The sequence below is a fragment of the Mustela putorius genome, unplaced genomic scaffold (assembly GCF_011764305.1).
Source record: "Mustela putorius furo isolate JIRA1106 unplaced genomic scaffold, ASM1176430v1.1 tig00003854_pilon_pilon_pilon, whole genome shotgun sequence".
Lineage (NCBI taxonomy): Eukaryota > Metazoa > Chordata > Mammalia > Carnivora > Mustelidae > Mustela > Mustela putorius.
Genome location: NW_025422006.1, coordinates 6,332,006 through 6,352,621, shown reverse-complemented (window position 1 = coordinate 6,352,621; position 20,616 = coordinate 6,332,006). Strand labels below are relative to the sequence as shown.

General features: G+C 47.2%; 1 protein-coding gene across 3 annotated transcripts in view; it reads left to right on the top strand.

Moving 5' to 3' along the window:
* The window catches only part of KANK1 (KN motif and ankyrin repeat domains 1), a 192,433-nt gene that overhangs the window by 48,891 nt on the left and 122,926 nt on the right, over nucleotides 1–20,616 (top strand). For all 3 annotated transcript variants that reach the window (XM_045065053.1, XM_045065051.1, XM_045065052.1), the window contains exon 2: nucleotides 15,123–15,250. The gene's annotated coding sequence lies outside the window, so the exon portion shown is untranslated. The remainder of the gene's footprint in view (nucleotides 1–15,122; nucleotides 15,251–20,616) is intronic.

Below are 20,616 nucleotides of genomic sequence, written 5' to 3'. Positions count from 1 at the left end.
TACGGGTGGTCCCAGTGTGGCTCTGTCCAGGACCATCCCCTCTGCGGGGCACAGAGGACTTGGGAGGCTGTTGGGGCAGAGACCTCACCTGAGTCTACCTGACTCCCAGCTGTTTCCACCTGCTAAAGGCACCGTTTACTAGTCTTCCTGCTGCCCCTCCATTGTGTCATGTCCATTTCAAAAAGCATAACTTTTTCATCTGTATTATTCATCATTCTTTTTTCAATTCCCTCAATATGTCCTAGTGCTTTTTTTTTTCTAATAGTATTTACTTTACTATTTACTGAGGTACCCTTAGAAGAGATACACACTTAACTTCTTTAATAGGGTTTTATTATTTTTTATTGGATTTTATTTTATTTTGTTAAGATTTTATTTATTTGAGAGTGAGAGAGCACAAGCAGGGGGAGCAGCAGGGGGGGAACCAGGCTCTGGGGAGCCTCATGTAGGGCTGGATCCCAGGACCCTGGGACCATGACCTGAGCTGAAGGCAGATGCTTAACCAACTGAGCCATCTAGGCACCCCTTTTATTGAATGTTAAATCAACTCCTGGATTTATTGTTTCTGTTTTTTTGTTTTTTTTTTTTTAATGCAGTCACTGTTGCTCTAGTGTTTCATAGTAATTTTTCTAACAAATGGAGTTGGGTGTTTTTCCTCATTGCATGTGTAGTTCACTTACTGTAATTACTCAGGACTTGCTTGCTTTTAGCTTTGTGCTCACCTTGGCCGGATGCATAAGATTTGACCTATAGGGTTTCTGTTTTGTTAATTTCCCAACTTCTCCAGGCCCAAGTGTTTCTGTCATTGTCAAAGCAGTCTCATGTTAGGATTTATATTTCTTTGAAGCAGTGGTTATTTAGGAAAATAATTTCTTTTCCTCTATGTATTTGGCTTTTTTTTTTTTTTTTTTTTTTTGCTTAAATGCCTAGTATTTCTCTGATGTGCTTCGAGTGTGGTGTGCTACTAAGAATGTATTGAATTCCTTAGTATATTTAAACAATTTTTATATATGTTATATTTGTATATATGTTTATATATGATAAATATTTATATATGTTATTTGGTATAAATATATACAGTAAGTTATGTATGGTATTTGTATAAACATATATAGCAAATTATGGACATTTGAAAAAGATGTTATTTCTGTAAAACTCACTTAGACTTCTTTTTAAAAATCTGCCCCTGTATTTTAATTACTGTGAAAATGTGATGTCCTTAGCATGCCCTTGTTTTCCTAGCCGGGGTGACAGTTTTAAGATCACAAGAGTCTTGCTGGCTGGCTACACTGTTACCCAGTGGGTCTGGCTGGGTGTAGACAGTCAGAAATCAAGACTCCACTCCCTAGAAACCTGATCTGTGACCTAGACCCTGTCCAGGAGGTGTTCTGATCAGAAAGTTAATCTGTTAGAGGAACTTTCATCACTGTAAAAGGCAGAAATGGTTTTCTTAAAGCTTTTGATAAGATCTGGAAGCATACTGCTTTACCCTCTTTATTATGGACACTGAGCACGGGACAGTGTCTCCATTCACTGACATTAATAGTGACATATACTAAGTCACACATACTAATAGTCACATAGACTAAGCAATTTGAAAATTTGTACTTTTTGTAAGTTTTTAAGATATATTGAGGGAGACTAAATTACGTTGCTCTTCATGTTAATAAAGTTATTGAAGACTCCTTGACTTAGTTCTTCATAAGACTTCATACGCATGTTTAGTGTCTCCCTACTGTTTAATAGTAATTTAAATTTCTGACATTTTATTGTGGTAGTTAGTGGGGCAATACATGTATTTGTGCCTAATTTTTTCTATTGTTGTGAACCTTATTTCTTTAATGTGTGTTATTAGAAGCAAAGTGACTGGGTTAGAAATTATAAACTTGTGTGTGTGTATGTGTGTATATGTAATGTGTGTATATATGTGTGTATATGTGTATGAACATATATAGAAATAATACCGAATAACTGTAATCACTCTAAAGACCCTGGATGTGTTTTGCCCAATTTATTTCTTTTGTTTTTTAAAATTTTTAAAATTTTTTAATTTTTTAATTTTTTTTAAGATTTTATTTCTTTATTTGACAGACAGAGATCACAAGTAGGCAGAGAGGCAGGCAGAGAGAGAGGAGGAAGCAGGCTCCCCACTGAGCAGAGAGCCCGATGCAGGACTCCATCCCAGGAACCTGGGACCATGACCTAAGCCAAAAGCAGAGGCTTTAACCCACTGAGCTACCCAGGCGCCCCCAATTTATTTCTTTTAAATGGGACCATTGTCCACCACATGGTGGGATGTGAGCGTCTGTCTCAGTGGGGGTGATCTCAGTGCTCTTCCACCCAGCTGTGGGGCTCCATCCAGGAGCATCTCCTTCTGTGGGGTGTTAGTGTGCAAAGGTGGTGTCATGTGTCTTCTCTACAAGAAAAGCATTGTTACCAAGACAAACAGTGGTACTGGATACAGTTATGTACATGTCAGAGGCAGAGAAAAGTTTCCCTGGAGGGGACCGTTGACCATTGCTGGAGGTTGGTAATGCAGAAGTTACATAGTGTTCTTTTGGTGGTAGATGTTAGTGGATTTGTTCTTTTTATTTTTTTTTTTTTAAAGATTTTATTTATTTATTTGACAGATCACAAGTAGGCAGAGAGGCAGGCAGAGAGAGAGAGAGGAGGAGGAGGAAGCAGGCCCCCCGCTGAGGAGAGAGCCCAATGTGGGACTCGATCCCAGGACCCTGAGATCATGACCTGAGCCGAAGGCAGGGGCCTAACCCACTGAGCCACCCAGGTGCCTCTAGTGGATTTGTTCTAATGTAGGAGACCGTTAAAGAAAATTCTGAGCACCAGAGCCTTAGGAATGCATTATTTGTTAAGATTTAGTAAGGGAGAGCACATGTTGAACAAGATAGATTGCTTTTTTTTCAATTTAATAGGTAAGGAAATAGGCCATGCGTCATTTTTCAATCAAATATCTTTAAGACAGAGTACATTTTTAAACAAGGAAACAATGACCAAGATAGTTGCTCCGGTCCCCAGGCACTTAAAATCTCATGTAAATTTACAGTTAGAAACACACGATTCTGCTTCTTGGAATGAATGCTGAAATACAGTTGGAGCAAGTCTCAGCCAAGAAACTTAGATGCACAGAGTGAGATGTTTTTCCTAATATATCAGAAAAATTAAAGATAATTTTTCTTGAAAAGGCACAGATTAATCAGGGAAGGAGAAATAGGGGTTTGTAGGAAAAATTTAGGTATTTGGTAAAGATTCACATTTGATCCTTTAACTTCTTGTCTCATAAAGTCAAGTCCTACAGTCATCAAATGTTCTTCCCAGTTTCCCTGTGGGTCAAGGTCAGAACAACCTGGAGATGCTAGTTGAGCCTGTGTGTCTGCTGGTCTACCCCAGCAGCTGCTGGGAAGACCTGTGGGTTTTCCTTTTTTCAGTCATTTCAGTTGCAAATGACTTGGAATTAGAACCTCAGTTTTTCGTAGACTTAGATGTCTCTAGCTTGTATATATAATAAACAGTGATTAAAAATATATTTATGCTTTTTAAGAGGACATATTTATATTAACTAACTGGAACTTATTGAAAGAAATGTTGAAAAAAATCTTTGTATAATGAATTAAAAAAAGACCTACATGTCAAGCAGCAATTAAATGAAAATTTTTATTTAAACAACAATGATCAGTTTGCCCATCCCCTTCCCCCACCCTTGGAACTGCCAGCCTGTTCTCCATCTGTGAGCTTGGTTTTGCCTTTTTTTTGGTGGTTTAGGTCCTACATATAAGAGAGATCATATGCTATTTGTCTTTCTCTGTCTGACTTAATGTCACTTGCACCCTCTAGGTCCATCTGTGTTGTCACGGGTGGCACGATCCGGTTCTCCTTTATGGCTGAGCAATGTTTCGCTGCCACATTTATATGTGGCAAAATATATGCCACATTTTGCTTATCCACATCCATTAAGGACCCTTAGGCTGTTTTCAAATCATGACTCTTGTCAATAATGCTGCAGTGAAATGGGGATGCGGATAGCTTTTCAAAGTAGGGTTTTCATTTTCTTCACCTACATATCCAGAACTCGAGTTTGCTCGGTCATATGGTAGCTCTACTTTTAATTATTCGAGGAAGCTTCTTACTGTTTTCTAGAGTGGCTGCACCACGTTTCATGCCTGCCAACCTTGCATACAGGGTCCCTTTTTCTCCATATCCTCACCAGCACTTGCTACTTCTTATCTTTTTTTTTTTAAATTAAGTGTTAGCTACACCCAGTTGGGGTTCAAACTCATGACCCTGAGATCAAGACCCACACGTTCCACCAACTGAGCCAGCCAGGTGCCCGACTCCTCCTCTTGTCTTTGGTATTAGCCACTCTAACAAGTGCGAGGTAACATCTCATTGTGGTTTGGATCTGCATTTCACTGATGATTGATGTTATAGAGCATCTTTTTCATGTATCTGTTATCCATCTCTATCTCTGGAAAAGTATCCAGATCCTCTGCTCATTTTTTAATTGGTTTATGGTATTGCTATTTATTGGTTTGTTTTGTTTGCTATTAAGTTGCATGAGTTCTTTTTTTTTTTAAGATTTTCTTTCTTCCTTCCTTTCTTTTTTTTTTTTTTTTTAAGTACTCTCCACACCCAACATGGGGCTTGAACTCACAACCCTGAAATCAGGTGTCGCATGCTCTACCAAGTGAGCCAACTGGGTGCCCTGAGCTGTATACATTCTTTATATAATTTAGATATTAACCCTTATTAGGTCCCATTCAGAAAGTTGCCCTTTCATTTTATTGATGATCTTCTTTGTTGTGGAGAAGGTTTTTAGTTCCATTTAGTCCCACTTGTTTTATTTTTGCTTTTGTTTCTTTTGCTTTTGGTGTCATATTAAAAAAAAAAATCATCAGCTGACTGACCTCAGGAGTTCTGTGGTCGCAGGTCTTATGTTCAGATGCCTCATCTATTTTGAGTTGATTTTGTGTGTGTGTGTGTATGAGAGGTCCAGTTTCATTCTTGTGCCTGTGGCTGTCCAATTTCCCCCCTGTTGTTTATTGAAGGAACTTTTCTTCCCCCCATTGTGTTCTTGTGTTCTTGTCTTCTCTCTCATAAGTCACTGCTCTCCGTTGAGATGGATTGATGTTTGCTCTAGACATCCTGAGTGAAAAGACTGAAGAGTTACCCCCTTGGGGTAAGAATGACTGACGGAGGGAGCCCAGGCTCCCTACCTTACACGGTAAAGGAGATACATACACACTTTGCGAATGTTTAGTATTAGATGGGGTTAACTGTCGATGAACAGCACACTTCTCATTCTTGTAATTGCTGGTGGCTTTCATTAGAGGCCGAGAGCAAGGAAGCTAGCGGCTGGCTTTGCCCATCCACCTGTGCTCTGTGTCCCCAGGATGCTTGCAAGTCTAACCTGGCTCTGTCTTTGTCCTGGAGGGAGTTGTATTGTCCCATTAGAACTCACTGATCATCACTAGCATGGACTCACTTGGCCCCTGGACTGCAAATATTTGAAAGGCCCACTTCAGCCCCACTCCCCTCCTGGGAAAGGTGACAGGAGGTCTGTGCTTGTAATATTCCATAAAGGCTGAGGAACGGGAGGAGGGTGACTGGGCAGGGCGCCAGCTCTCTGTCTTGAAATGCCAGAGCCTGGGCTCTGATAATTAATGAGGTTGAGAGCATTTCCTTGGCGAACTTTGCTGCCTGACCTAGTTGACTGGGGCACTCTGGGGAAATAAGCCTGGATCCCTGCTCTTAGTTCCCAAGATTGAAATCTGGCATTTACCTGATTGTTAATATTGAAATGGGCAACTGTACAGCCCTGTGTTCTCAACTGGGAAGAAGCCATTGCATTTTGTAATTCCTTGTCGAAAGTACACACTCTTAAGAAAATTTTAAAAAGTATGTATATTTCAAATTGAAACCTGTGTGTGTTTGCTTGGTCGTTACACCTAACATGGAACTTGACTGAAGTAATATCTCTTTCCATGAGGAATAATCAAAAGTATCTTCAATTTTTCTGCATTTGGGGAAGGCTCACATTGGCTAGGCTTTGTCTTTTTTAAAAGAGAAGGATTTCTCCAATCTTGTGTGGTGGAGGAGGGGTATGAGTATTTGTCTTAAATGTTATAAATTATTTCTATCGAGGCAGTCAGCAATATTCTAAAAGACAAGGCAGCAGCTGGTAGTGGGGGACGTCTTTTAAATTACTCAGTAATAACCTTTCATCAGGTCAACAGTATTTGGGAGGTAGGTGTTCTCAGTTTACGGGTGGAGAATTAAAGCACAGAAAGTGCTGTACTGTCTGAGGTCAGTCGCAAGGTTGGTGACCAAAGCCATGTTCATACTCTCTTTCATGTAATAAACTAATTAAAGGAGAGTAGTGTACTCATTAATAGCAAGGAATAGCCCAACAGGTGGCTCTGAGTGTGGTCCTTGGGCCATCGGCATCATCTGAGAGCTTGTTAGAAATCTAAATTGTCGGCTTTACCCCGGATCTGCGGAACTGCACCCGGAGGTCAGAGCCCGGCAGTTTGTGTTTTCAGAGCCCTTTGCGTGCTTGTGACGCAGGTGCCAGTTTGAGAAGCACGGCTTTGGGACCTGTGGGTGTTGTTCTCAATGCTCAGAGTCGCCAGGGTGATCAGACCCGCGGGGGTCTGAGGGGAGAGAGGCTGGGGAGCAGGGGGCAGCCTCCTTGGCACAGATGGCCCCCACAGCCCCCCTCCCCCAACCTGACTTTTCAAGGTGCAGGGAGAGGACAGGTCAGGAGGCAGAAGAAGGGGAGCTGCTGTGTGCTTGCATCTCTCCAGCAGGTGCCTTTCCCCCAGCCCCTCTCCTGTCGGGCTGTGCCCTTACTGTACCCCTCGGGCCTCGTGGCTGCTTCGTCGTATTCCGGTTGGAGTCTCACTCTCAGGAGTGACATTGGCCATTAGCTTTGGTTCTCTGATGGGTGAGCACCGGGCGTTGCTGCTACATTCTTTCATGTTGGGGGCTGCGCCCCAGCTCACAGGGTCACAGGACATGGGGTTTGTGCTTGAGCTCGGTGCCTCTCCCTGGAGCAGGAGTTCTAGGACAGACATACCGGAGAGGGGAGCAGGGCTCGTAAAGTGGTTGACTTCCTGCTCCTGACGGGAGGGGCATGGTGAACAGCTGTCCCTGTCGTCCACACCAAGCTCGTACCCTGTCCTGTAGAGCTCGTGCACGCCCTTTGTCTGCTTCTGTTTAAGACAGTAGTTCTCAAGATGTGGTGCCCGCACCCCCTACCCCACCCCGTCCCCCAACACCACCACCAGCCCTGCCTGCGGCAGCAACGCATGTCCCCTGGGAACTTGTTGGAAATGGACATTCTCAGGCCTCACCCCAGACCTGGTGACTCGGACACTCAGGTGGGAACCGGCCATCTGTGCTTTAATAGATTAATGCTTTGGATTCGGAGTTACACTTAGATTTGAAAACTGCTAGTTTTAGGTGCTTGGTTGTCTTTGTTTGTTTGTTTTTAAGATTTATTTGAGAGAGAGAGAGAGAGAGAGAGTGGGGTTGGTGCAGAGGGAGAGGGAGAATCCTGAAGCTGTCTCACCACTGAACGCAGAGCCCAATGTAGGGCTCGATCTCAGCATCCCCGAGATCGGGACCTGAGCCCAAATCAAGAATCGGCCGCCTAACCGACCAAGCCACCCAGGTGCTCCTGTTTCATTTTTTTGTTTTGTTTTGTTTTTAATGGTACATTTTGCTCTGATTTTCTGGGAAAGTAAAGATGTTTGGCATCTAGACTTTGGGGATAAGAGCGCACCGCAGCTCAGAGTGGCACTGTACGGAACCCCTGCCCGGGTGCTGGTAGTGGGTCGTTACCTGCTTGCACACCTTTCCTCGAGGCCTCAGGGTCTAGCGAGGGACTTCCTGCCACCTTGCCCCCGGTCACCCTCAGATGTGGTCACCTGCTCCACGGAGAGCTGAAAGAGGGTCGGAATCCTGGAGAGTATGAAACGTTCTATCCCGGGGCTCCTGGTTTGAAGGGCAGGACTGAGCCGAGCGGTAAGCCCATCGGAGGGAAAGCACTTTCTGATCTGGTCTCACACACGTACAAGCCTTCATTCACCTTTTGTTTGCTTTGCTTGAAGTTGGAAATGTTCTTCCTCCTTTATATAAAATTTAGATACAAAGAAAGGAAGTGTAGTTTGGATGACAGATGCTCCTTATTCCCTGTGCAGTTTCTCAAGGGTAACTTCTTCTTTTTTTTTATTTCCCACCCTTTGCCAAACCACAGATGGTAAAAAAGTTGTGTGTATTAATAGTATAGTTTACATGGTCAGTTAACTATTCTCCTACTGATTAATCCTAAAAGAGAAAAGCTTTTCTTTCCTTGAGCCCTCTGTGTAAAATTTAAAAATTGAATATCTTTTAATTTTGCTCTCCTGGACAGTATTGCAGTTTAAGAATGTATTGGACTGTTGATTTTTACAAAAAGCTATATACATACACAAACAGCTAGCTTTATACCTTGTTACAAGATCATTGCAAGGTTTTTTTTGTTTTTTTTTTTTAAGATTTTATTTATTTATTTGAGAGAGAGACAGGGAGAGAGAGCATGAGTGAGGAGAAGGGCAGAGACAGAAGCAGAATCCCCATGGAGCTGGGAGCCTGATGCGGGACTCGATCCCGGGACTCCGAGATCATGACCTGAGATGAAGGCAGTTGTCCAACCAACTGAGCCACCCAGGCGTCCCTCATTGCAAGTTTTTAAGGAAAAATCACGTATGACAAGTGAAGAGAAAATATGCTTGACCGAGTTGACTATTCTTTCACCGTATCAAGAAATTACACATGGATGTTTATGGGGGAAGTTATTCCAGACCCTACCAGTTTTCTGCCCACAAAACCCTCCAAACCGTGTTACTTTAGATAACTATTTAATCCCACCTCTGTGCAATGTTTAACTTGTCTTGTAACGCAGGCTCGAGCTCTGCTGATAATTCCATCTTGAAGATGACAAGCCTATATCGGGGTGGCACCGTGCAGAGTACAAATATCCCCCTCGGGGTTTTACCTTCATATCTTTTTTTTTTTCCTTAAACATTTCCTTTGTTTATTTGTCAGAGAGAAAGAGAAAGCACAAGCAGGAGGAGCAGCAGGCAGAGAAAGAAGCAGTCTCCTCACGGATCAGGGAGCCTGAGGCTGGGCTCGATCCCAGGACCCTGGGATCATGACCCGAGCCAAAGGCAGAGGCTTAATGACTAAGCCACCCAGACGCCCTTTTACCTTCATATCTTGATTTAATAGAATATCAGCAGGTGGAAACAGGAATGGACTACATTGATACATATATATTTATATATATATATATGTAAAATATCAGCTAAAGCAGGCTATTCACCATGCAAGCCTAGAAAAACAGGATTCGGTGAGGTATAATTTGGCGGTCAGGCACGCTGAAATGGGGGACAAGAGGCCCAGACGTGGAGATGTGTTCCGAGTTCAGAGCATGGACTCCACCGGGCACCCCCTGCCCTGCTGCCCCTCATACCCCCAGCCTGGCTCTGCCTTCTCGGGTCTGCTCCAGTGCTCGCCCAGGGCACCCAGTTGTTAAACTAAGAACACGGTAACCGGGAGAGGATGGTGTTCTCTTGGGTGTCTTTGGCTGTGAGGGTCACACCAACTCCAGGAGGGCTTTCTCAGGATCGTGAAGAGAATCCCAACTCTTCAGAGAAGACCTAGGATCAAAACCAGAGAGCATGAGGGGGGAGGACGCTGTGTGTCGTCTCGCCTGCTCTCAGCTTCCCGCCGCCTTCCCGCAGACCGGCGCTGTCGGTTCCCGGGCCACCTGCTTCTGGCCCCCGGCTGCTGCTTTGAAGCCCTACAGGAGAGGCGTCTTGTTTCACATGGGCCTGACGTCTTCATGAGCCCCGTGAGGCCGTGGCTGGGTGAGATGTGTGTATATGGGGGGGGCAGTATGGGCGAGTCAGCTCTGACCCTCTGGCTGGGTCAGGACATTCCAGAGAAGGGAGTAGTTGCTGTGGGGAGTCTCCCCCGACGCATACCACGAACATGTTGCTGTGGGTTTATTCATTAGTTGTGCGCTCTGGGGGAGGTGCCCTCTTTGGCTCCCAGAAGATCTGGCTGCTGGACCTGAAGAACCTTGGGGCAGACTGGGGCGTCCGGTCACGGATGATCGTGGATTTCCCGAAGTGACTCTGCCCCACGAGGCCTCGGGGCTGGGAGCGGGTGATGCCTCCGGTGACACCTGCCTCTGTCGGCGCAGACCCTTTACACAGCCCTGGTGACGAGCAAGGCTGACGTTCACGGCGAATGCCCGCGTGGTGGAAAAGCCTCCTGAGTCCCTCCTGGGAGAGCATCCTTCCCTCTGAGTGCCGCTCTCCTCTCCTGATGGAACTCGGTGAATCTGAACGAAGACTCAGAAAATCTGTGTAGGTTGTTAGATGCTAATCCTTTCGGCATCGTGGGTTCGTTTGCTCACTCAGGGGTGAATTCAGATTGGGGAAGAGTCTTGGTGCACAGACTCGGGGTGAAGAAATGCTGTGCTCCTCTGACTCTGCGTCGCTGGTGGTCGCGGAAAGGTGAGGCTGGCGGCTCTCCCTGGTGTCGCCCTCCCCAGACGGCGCTGGCGTTGTCCCAGGCTCCTGCTCTTCGTCGTGACGTCGGAAGGCCCCCAGGTCATCTCTTCACACTGATCCTTGCTGCTGCTGGGTCAGAACTGAGGCTGGGGAGGCGGCACTTTGTCACACGAGGAGTCCAGGCTCCCCCTCCTGCCATTCTCTCGGACCCTCGTGTCTGGGGGTACGGCCAGCGAGTGAGTGTGACCCTCTGCTGCTCCACGTTTCACCCTCAGCTCTCCTGCAACCATCTTAGCCACGTCCTCCTTCCGACCACAGCCTCCCTGGTGCAGGGAAGCCAGAGCCCTCCAGGCCCCGGAATGAGGGAAGCGGGGCCAGGCAGACACACGGAGACGCCTCCCGCCCTGGGGTCGAGACTGTCCACGTCCAGCCAACAGCCAGGCCTCGAGCTGGCCCAGCTCCTCTGCAGGCATGAGCCACTGTCCCCTGGGTCGGGTCGCCGCTCAGAGGCATCTTCTGCTCTTCCTCCCGGCTCCAGATTTGGAGGGAGCTGGTCCTGCTCCAAGCCAGGTGCATAACGGCGTTTGTTGTTGGGCTGTTTCCGGAGCCCGCTGGGAAACCTGTCGATTGCAGAGGAGTAGCCTTCCCGTGCCTAACCGTTTTCCATGCCTCTCCCGTGAATTCGTACAAGCATCCGGAGAGCTTTTCCTTCTCCCCGTCTCTGGCGAGGGGTGATTTAGTTCTGCAGGGGGCTCCCCTACCTGGCTCCTACACACGGCGCACTTTTGCCCTCAGACTTTGCGCGCACCAGGCTGCCGGCGACGGGGACACTTGGGCGGATCAGCCGCCGTCCTTCGCCCTTAGGTCATCCGCAGCCTGGCCCACAGCACAGTTACGGCATCAAAAAAATAAAAACATCTCAGGTGCGTGTGTGTGTGTTGGGGGGGAGATATTTAGGAGCAAATCAAGGAGAACCCTCTAGCAGGTGACAAAGCTTGCTCGCGGCATTAAGAAAACTCTGCCGCCTTGGGCAACCAGCAGATGACCGAGGGCCTGTGCATGCCTCCTCGTCTAGGATTTCAGCATCGGCTCCACATAAAATATTGATGCAGCAGTGCCCTTGCCTCCCCCCGCCCGCAACAAGAGCACGGGCTCACGTGTCTACTGTTACCACAGTCATCACCAACGTATAACCTCCCGAAGAACCTTGAAGGGTAATTGGAATGTTGGAAAGTAGGCGGCCACGGGGTTAAGTCTGTAGGGGCTGATAAAGTGGCCTTGGTTCCTAAACAGAAATATTTATCCTGTGACCAGAACGGCTCCTCGGCGGTCAAGACACGGGACAGAGGAGGGAGAAGAGAGGTTGTTAAAGCACAGAGTGGACGGGACGGTACAGGAGCTGGTAGCCTGGGGAGCTACCGGCAGAGACACCAGAGTTACTGTTGAGAAAGAAACGTCACTGGAAACTCAGCTGGCGATAATTCTGTTACCGAGTCTCTTAAGTCCCTGGAGACACTTTTGTGTATTTTGTTTTTAAATGTGTCATGAGTACCTACCAAAGCAGAAGACTAAAAATGCTAATAGCACTTTTTTCATATTTTTCTTTATTCATATCTGATTTTTCCTTTAAATATTTTTTTTACATTTAAATCCAATTCAGTTCATTTCACAATTCAATTAATGAACATACAGCGTATTCTTAGTTTCAGAGGTACCTGTCTGATGGCTCTAAGCTTAAAGCCCTATTTTGAAGGAAGACAAAACTGTTTAAAGTTCTCTTTTTGACAGGTTAGCATAAATTATGCAAGTCACCTCGAGGTCGTCCTCTCGAATCTCACCTGAACTTGGACTTTTGCTCCTTTTGACCTGACATATTGTAGTGTGTGGGTTGCGGGGGGTGGGGGTTGTATGTTTGTTTTCTCTGATAAATAGATAACTATCATTTTCCTGAAGAGGGAAATAGAATTTCGATGCTGAAAGTGGTCAGCATATGGCCGTTGAATAGTTCTGGAAGGTTTCTTAGAGAAGTAGAAGCAGGCACGCCCAGGGCGTGCTGGGCAGAGAGGGTCTGCAGTCAGTTGTTTTTGGTGACTGAGCTCTGTGCACGTGGCGAAGCCAGGAGCAAGGGAATAAGCAACAGGAGAGGTACTTTTACTGGCTTAAGTCAGGTAAGCTTCCGGGTACAAAATGACCAGGACAAACTCTGTGGCTTATCTCTGCTTGTCTCCATTGCCTCCTGCTTTCTGCTCAGTCCCCTTCAGCTTGCGTACTGTACCAGCACGATTGCAAATCGTCCCCAGGGGTCACCAGTGGCCACCTTACTAGTGTAAGTTCAGGGACCTCTGGTGAGTCCCCCATCCACGGCCTTCGACATCGCTTCTGTTTCTCTGGGCTTGTGCTCTCCTCCGCACGGTTCTTCTGCCCGTGTCCCCTCTGTGTCTCCTTCCAAGGTGGTTCTTTCTCTGTCACTCTTTCTCCTGTCATCCCCCTTAGAACCTTCATGTAGCCCTGAAATCACAGCCACCGCCTTTCTTGAGGTAAACAGTGACAGCCAGTCCCCTTTCTCTCCTGCGAGTCCCCCTATTGATGCAGAGGGTTTGATCACAAGCTGGCTTCTCAGCGTGTGCCCTGACACAAAATCTGTAGGTGCTGGATGTGCTTAGAACTCTTCTCCTGGCTCCGTGAGGAGGCCACTGGGTTTTCTGTGTATGGTTTCCTCATTGCTGTCAGAATAAGCTCCCGGGTGAGACTCCGGGCAAATGAAAATAGTGGCATTAATTAAAAAAAAAATCTTGGGGCACAGGTGACTCAGTTGTTAAGCGTCTGCCTTCAGCTCAGGTCATGATCCTGGGATCCTGGGGTCGAGCCCCGCATCGGGCTCCCTGCTCAGCAGGAAGCCTGCTTCTCCCTCTCCCACGTCCCCCTGCTTGCCTTCCCTCTCTCCCTGTGTCTCTAATAAATAAAATCTTAAAAAAAATAAATAAAATTAAAAAATAAAAAATCTTATTACATTAAGGCACAAAGGCATATAAATTTCAAAAAGCATTTGCAAAGCTGATCCCCCAAATACCTGGCTTATAAACACTGAAACGTGATCTATACTAAAGTGAAAAACTTAAAATAATCAGAATAGCCCCATTCCAGCTGGACCACCGAGCTTGATAAACACGAAACAACGGACAGGGCTGTTAGGACACCTTGTGAGGGTTAAATCGCCTGGAACCTGGGCCTTGGGAGGGCCAGGGGCTCAGCGGGGCCTTGATGGGGAATAAGAAAGCCGCGTCCCCCATGGGGAGTGATGGGTCCACAGATAGGGTCTAAGGGTGTGTGCTTTGGAACCTAGGAAGACTTAGCCTGGCAAGGAGAGAAGGTGTTTGTTGGATGTTGGAGGAAGATGAGGTAGAGTTGAGCTAGATTATGAAAGGTGCTGACGGTTCTCAGAGCAGTTTACGTTTGCCAGGAGAGAATGTTATTACTGCCACGGATCTGGATGTAAGAGAACACTAGATTTGGAAATTCAAAGACCAGCAAAGTCATCTGCACATACCCTCTAAGGCCGGGTGGGGAGCCCTCCTATTTCTCGAGCCTCTGGTATACGCCAGGCACATGGTCTCCTAGTTCTTACCTTTAGAGCAACCTGAGGGGGCAGACAGCCTGTTCCCATCTCACACGTGGCAGACTGCGCTCTGTGGGAAGGCAGGGAGCGCCTGGGCCAGGATTTAAGCGCAGCGACCTCCGACTTCCAAGCACAATGAGGATGGAGACCATTTTAGTCTGTTCTCTACTTCGCGGTCCAGAGAACTGAGACCCGGGGGAGTGGGGGCTGCTGAGGGGGCACAGGTAGGAGGAGGGCTGGAGTGGCTGCTCTGTGAGGGAGCCTGGGTGGGCGGTGACTGCGGGGCGAGGCCGGCCCGAGGCTGCTGCTGGGGGAGCTGGGGTGCCGCGGCATCTGGAGGCTCTTGGTGGGTCCAGGCGAGGGAGAGCTGTGGGACACTGCAAGAGAAAGGGGCTCCGGAGTGGTCCCACAAGGCGCGGTGTCTGGAAAACCATCCCCAGGCTGGAATCCCAGAGAGCTCCCGCACACAGAGAACGTCCTCGATGGAACGCGTTTCCTGAGAAAGGCCTCAGCTCTCTGACGGAGTGGTCCGACTCCGAAACGACAGGGAGACCAAGATGTCCAAACGGACGGTGTGAGCGAGCTGCCTTCTGCACGGATCGACTGGTGCAGGAGCAGCCGTGGGGGCCAACGGCGCGCGTCGAGGAGGCACCAGCCCTCGTCTTCGAAGGGACGGGGACGCACCCTGGGAGTGAGCCACTAAGCTTGTCCTGAGAGCAAAGGACACCCCCGATTGCATCCTCTCGTGGGCCCTCTGTCATGCTGGGCTGCACCCTCCGCCCCCCGTCCCCGCCCCACCCCGGGGAAAGGACTTAAGTCTCATGTCTCCACTCCGCAGCCACTAACGGACTCCCCTCTCCCGCAGGTCCCAGGCCTGGCAAGGATATGGCTCCCCGACATTTCCCTCACCAAGCTTCCTTTCCTTTCAGAATGATCGTCGCCCGGCTGGACGGCCTGATGAACAGCTGAATTGCCTCCGTCTTCGGACCACACGGGGGAGAGCGTCCATGGGGCTGGGACACTGATCACAGTCATCTTCTGGCCTGACCTGGCTGAGGTGAGGTGGACGTTTTCCGTATGGCTGTCCCGAGGTTGTCCTGTTTGTCCCCTTGACCTTTGCTTTTTGGAGCCCTTAATCCAGTCCCCACCCCACCCCCCCAACCCCGCTTTAATGCTCTCATAAGCCTTGCGGAGCGCTCTTCCTCCGCAAATGTGTAAGAGGGCAGGAGAGACTTTTATAGGATAAAATATGAGCTAGCTGCTTGGCTCTCAAGAATAAAGGGGAAAACGTATTACTCCTCGGATTAAATCAGGAGAAGTACCCTATTTCCAGAAACACAATATGCATGGAGTGGATTATGTTAGGGAAAGTGAATAGACGGAAAGGGATATTACTAAGGCCACTTGGAAAAAATGGAGATACTTCAGTGATAATATATTGCTGGCTTTCGTCGAGTAAAGAGAATTTCAGACCTCTAGAGAATTTAAAAGGAGGGGGAATAAAAGTCTGTCCTTCCACTTCCAGAGAAAATCTGTGTTCAAATTTAGATGCGTTACTTGTAATATTTTTTATTACAAATATTTGTGATGACGTGGGTCGGTGTGTTGTGCGTGAGTGGTATGCGTGCCAACTTGCTAGATATTTGCAAAGCGAGTGACATTTACCACAGGCTTGCTTTAGGCCGGGCTCTGTCCCCAGCACCTGACATGTATTAATTTATGAATTCTCACAAGCTGGTGAAGTGTCTCTTTTATTATCCTCATTTAAACGTAAGAAAACGGAGGTGCAGGGAAATGAAATGGCTTACCCATGCTCACACGGCTGGTGAACCCATTCAGAACTTGAACCGGTTAGATAAGGTTGGCTTTTTAAAAATTTATTTATTTATTTATTTTGCATATCTCTTTTCCTTAAGAAGATGCTTATTCCTCGGGCCGCTGGGTGGCTCAGTGGGTTACGCGTCTGTCTTCGGCTCAGGCCATGATCCTGGGGGTCCTGGGATCGAGCCCCACTCCCTGCTCAGTGGGGAGTCTGCTTCTCCTGCTTCTCCCCACTGGAGCTCTCTCTTGCCATCTCTGGCGCTCTCTCTGTCTCTCTCAAAGAAATAAATAAAACCTGGGGGGGGAAACCACAAATGCTTATTCCTCTTTATCTATAGCATCATTTTTTACGTGTGTGCTGTTCACTTTCACAGTGACGCACTCTGGCTTCCCTGCCCTGTCTCATTGTGTGCAACTGTCATGCACATGCACGCTTAGTTCCCGAGGACATCTTGCTCCGAGGGGCTCAGCTGAGTCAGCAGGAATGTGGGAATGTTCCATTCCGGTTTCTGATTCACTCCGCTAATGGTCTTCTCAACAGGCCGTACCAGTTTATATTCTAACTAGTAGCATAGGGAAGTGCCCGATCACCCGAAGCCCTCAGCAACACTGGCTGTTATCAATTTGAGTAAGTTCGTTTGTTTGTTAAAAGACTCCGGGTGGCCCACCTCTCATACTCTAGAGCCGGCCTCCTACCTGGTTTCTCTCTCTCTGCTTCAGTCCTTGTCACAAAGGAGTCTCAGGACAGTGGGTGAGAAGAGCCTGGGCACTAGCGCTAGATGCTTGGGTTCAAATCGCAGCTGAGCTACTCTCCCTCAGTCTTCCCATCAGTAAAATGGAAATAATACTGAGCCTCTCTCACAGGGCTGCTAGGTGATAGCTGCCTCTTGGTATGTGCTCAGGTAACCGTTGGCTAGTACTGTCCTCCAGAAGTCCATGCTCAGGGGCCCTTGGGTGGCCCATTCGGTTAAGCATCCAAATCTTGATTTCAGCTCAGGTTGTGAGGTCTCAGGGTTGTGAGGTCGGGGTCTGCCTCAGGCTTTGTGATGAGACCACAGTCTGCCAGAGAGTCTTTGTCCCTCTGCCTCTCCTGCTCATGCTCTCTCTCTCTCTCTGAAAATAAATACTCTTAAAAAAAAAAAAAGGTCCATGCTTCTATAATTTTTAAGAAAAAAAGTTGTATTTTTTTGCAATGACATACAATTACCAAATTTGTCATTCACGGTAAGAGTTGAAGTGCTCACACAGCTGTGACGTTGGTGTTGACACTGTGGGGAAGCTAAAGGTGACACATACGCCATTCCTGCCCCAGCGGGAGCTGACTGGTCCCAGGTATTGAGGAGACAGTAAGAACAGGCGTGTGAAATCAGTAGAATGCGAAAGTGCTTTATGAGCTCACGGAGCACTTTCCCACGCCTTACTTCGCGGGATCCTCACGACAGAGCCACGAGGAGCTGGACCAGCTGTCATTAACCTTGCTTCATAGAGGCGGAATTAAGTGACCTACTCACTTAGCTCATGGAAGTGGTCGGTAGCAGAGCTGGGTGTGTACCCAGGCTTTCTGCCGCTAAACCCTCATTCTTGGTGCTTCGTGTCAAACTGGAAAGCTGAGGGAGGGACAGGGGCTGATCCCCAGCTCTAGAACATGCTAGAAAAGGCAGGAGCAAAGCGGGATGCAACCTGGGGCTGGGGGGACGTGGGGGGGGAGGGTGCTTTCTCTTGCAGCGAGGAGGGAGGAAGAGACAGCGGGTGTAGACTCAGATGCTTTGCCTTGCAAAGGAGTATTTGAGGGCGCCCAAGACTTAGGACCTGAATGTAACTCCAGAACGGGGAAAGAAGAAAGTATTTGTTGAGGGTAAGAGCGGTGGGTTTGCAGTTTTTGGTTTGAGAAACAGGAACTAATCAGAGTAGCCCAGGTGTGAAGTGGACCAGGGATCCAAGGCGCTGCCTTTGTGGCCCCAGAGGCAGGGCCCAGATGATGTCGCTCAGAGACTGAGAACCGCAGTGACCCTATTTACACACTCTTGTCACACGGTGCAGGGTGGTTTAATGAGCCTCGTCGGGCTGTGCTAATCATCAGGCACAGAGTACGTGAAGTGGGAAGAGGGTCGATGACTTCTTAATCTGTGAAACGAAGTTTCAGACTACGTAGATGCTTCTAGAAGTCCCTTTCTACCATACCGTTTCCTGTTTCATCTTTAGTCTATACCGTCTCCTGTCTGTGACCCCCTCTACTAGGCAATTTAGCCTTTTTATGTGGTGATCTCGATAGTTTATTTGCTTAGTTTGCTTACTGTCATAAGCAGTGTATATTGGCTGTAGAAAAATAAAAGATAAGTAGACAAAAAAGACCTTTTTTTTTTTTTAAGATTATGTATTTATTTCTTTGACAGAGAGAGAGAAATCACAAGTAGGCAGAAGTAGGCAGACAGGTAGAGAGGGGGAAGCAGGCTCTCTGCTCAGCAGAGAGATGTGCCTGATGTGAGGCTCGATCCCAGGACCCTGGGATCATGACCTGAACCAAAGGCAGAAGCTTAACTCACTGAACCACCCAGGCGCCCCAAAAAAGATGTATTTAACGTGCATAATCCTACCACCACTAAATACCCACTGTTAATGTTCTTCCAGAAGCTTTACTGTATGTATATGATTTTTAAATATAAAATAAGATTTTCAAATATAAAAATGTAACTTGGCTTTCTTTCTTTCTTTTTTTTTTTTTTAAGATTTATATATTTATTTTAGAGAGAGAGAAAGAGAGAGCAGTGGAAGGGGCAGAGGGAGAGAGAGAATCCCAAGCAGATTCTGCACTGAGTATAGATCCCGATACAGGGGTCGGTCCCACAACCCCGAGATCATGATCAGAGCTGCAGTCAGGGGTCTGACGCTCCCCGACTGAGCCACCCAGGCGCCCTTCAACTTGCTTTTCTAGATATACTGTAAACTTCTCTCCGTATCAGTGGTCATGGCGGCATGAATTTTCTTACTATTGAAGTGTGATTGACATACAGTGTTCTTATTAGTCTCCAGTATACAATGGGCTGATTTGACCAGCTGATTCACTACTCAGTGCTTATCACCATCTGTCACCATAACATGTGTCAGTACATGTGCTCCTAACTATTTTTGAGGCTGCTTTTAATGATCTTTAATATAAATTCAGGAAAGGTTTTTGATCTCTATTACCTGAAAAATCTGAACCAGTTTACAGATTCCACTGACAGTATGCAAGAGATACTTTCCCCAGACTCTTCTTAATATTAAAATAGAATTTTAAAAAAACCCTTTGTCTAGTTTTATGGACAAGTGAACATTTGTCATATATTTATGAACCATTAATTTTTCTCCTTTTGTGAATTCTCCGTTCCTGTCCTTTGCCCGTATCTCCAGAGAGACATTTGCTTTTTTTTGTTACTGATGTGCAAGAGGGTTTTTATTATAAAAGATTTTCTATTATAAAACTATTGCAAGTTTTCATGATCTTTGACTTCTGTATGGTGTTTTTAAAAGGAAGCAAATATTTAATTTTTGGTAGTGAAATCTTTTCCCTGTGGTCCCCATGCAGACTAACTAGGAAGCAGGCAGGCCTGGAAGTATCACCCCTTGCACAGTACAATGACCTCTTTCAAGTGTCGCCCCGTCCCGGTGCACCCTTCCTGGGCCGTCCTGGCAGTCTCCTCCCTGTGGCCTGCAAGGCCGGACGTGACCCCGCTTTGCCTGGTCTCCAGTCTCGCCTCTGTTACTCTCCAACACGGTGTCCCGGCACCCCTGGTCTCCTTTCCGTTCCAGGGATCGTGCAACATCTTCCTGCCCCCCAGGATTCCGCAGGAGCTCTTCCTTTGTTTGTGAACACACACACGCGTGTGCACAGAGCCGCCTGCACTCACGCTTGTGCTCACACGCTCGTGCTCGACTCTGTCTTGTTCAGAGATGCAGTTCCCGAGCGAGAACCCCAGAGCAGGCTGCTTGGGTCCCTCTGACTTTCCCGTTCCCCATCTCCGTGCCCTTGGACCCCTGGAACATCACCATCGTCATCATAATAGTCCTTACTTATCTCAGACCTGCTGGGAGGCCTAAGTGGGTCGATTTATGCAAAGATCTTAGACATCGACCCCTGGCACAGAAGTGCATGTCAGTGGTTCTGTGTCCTTGTCGTTTTCCGGTTCTCAGAGAGTGCTCTGGTGTCCAGGCTCGGTCATTCCCTCTGGCATTCTCCATCCCATAAGCCCTTTTTATCCCCTTTGAGACTTACCAGTATGCAGTTACTTTGCGTTGATTGACTTTGTCCTGTTCTCTTCGCTAGCCTGTGGCTCCCTGGGAACAGGCTGAGTCTGTGGTGTTCGCAGCTCGGTTTCTGGCGTTCTGCAACATCTGTAGAAAGAACGAATGAATATCCGCATGTCCAACCACAGCCTGCGTAGGCATTCTCCTATGTTGTGTTATTGCTGTTTTATGGTTTTATTTCATGGTTTTAAATATTTCCTCTGTGTAAAACTGAATTTGAAGTACAGTTTGAAATACAAATGCAAATTAATTTTTCTGCACGTGAAGACATGAAGTAGCCAATTGCAATTGTTGTCTGCTGTTTTTGTTTTTGTTTTT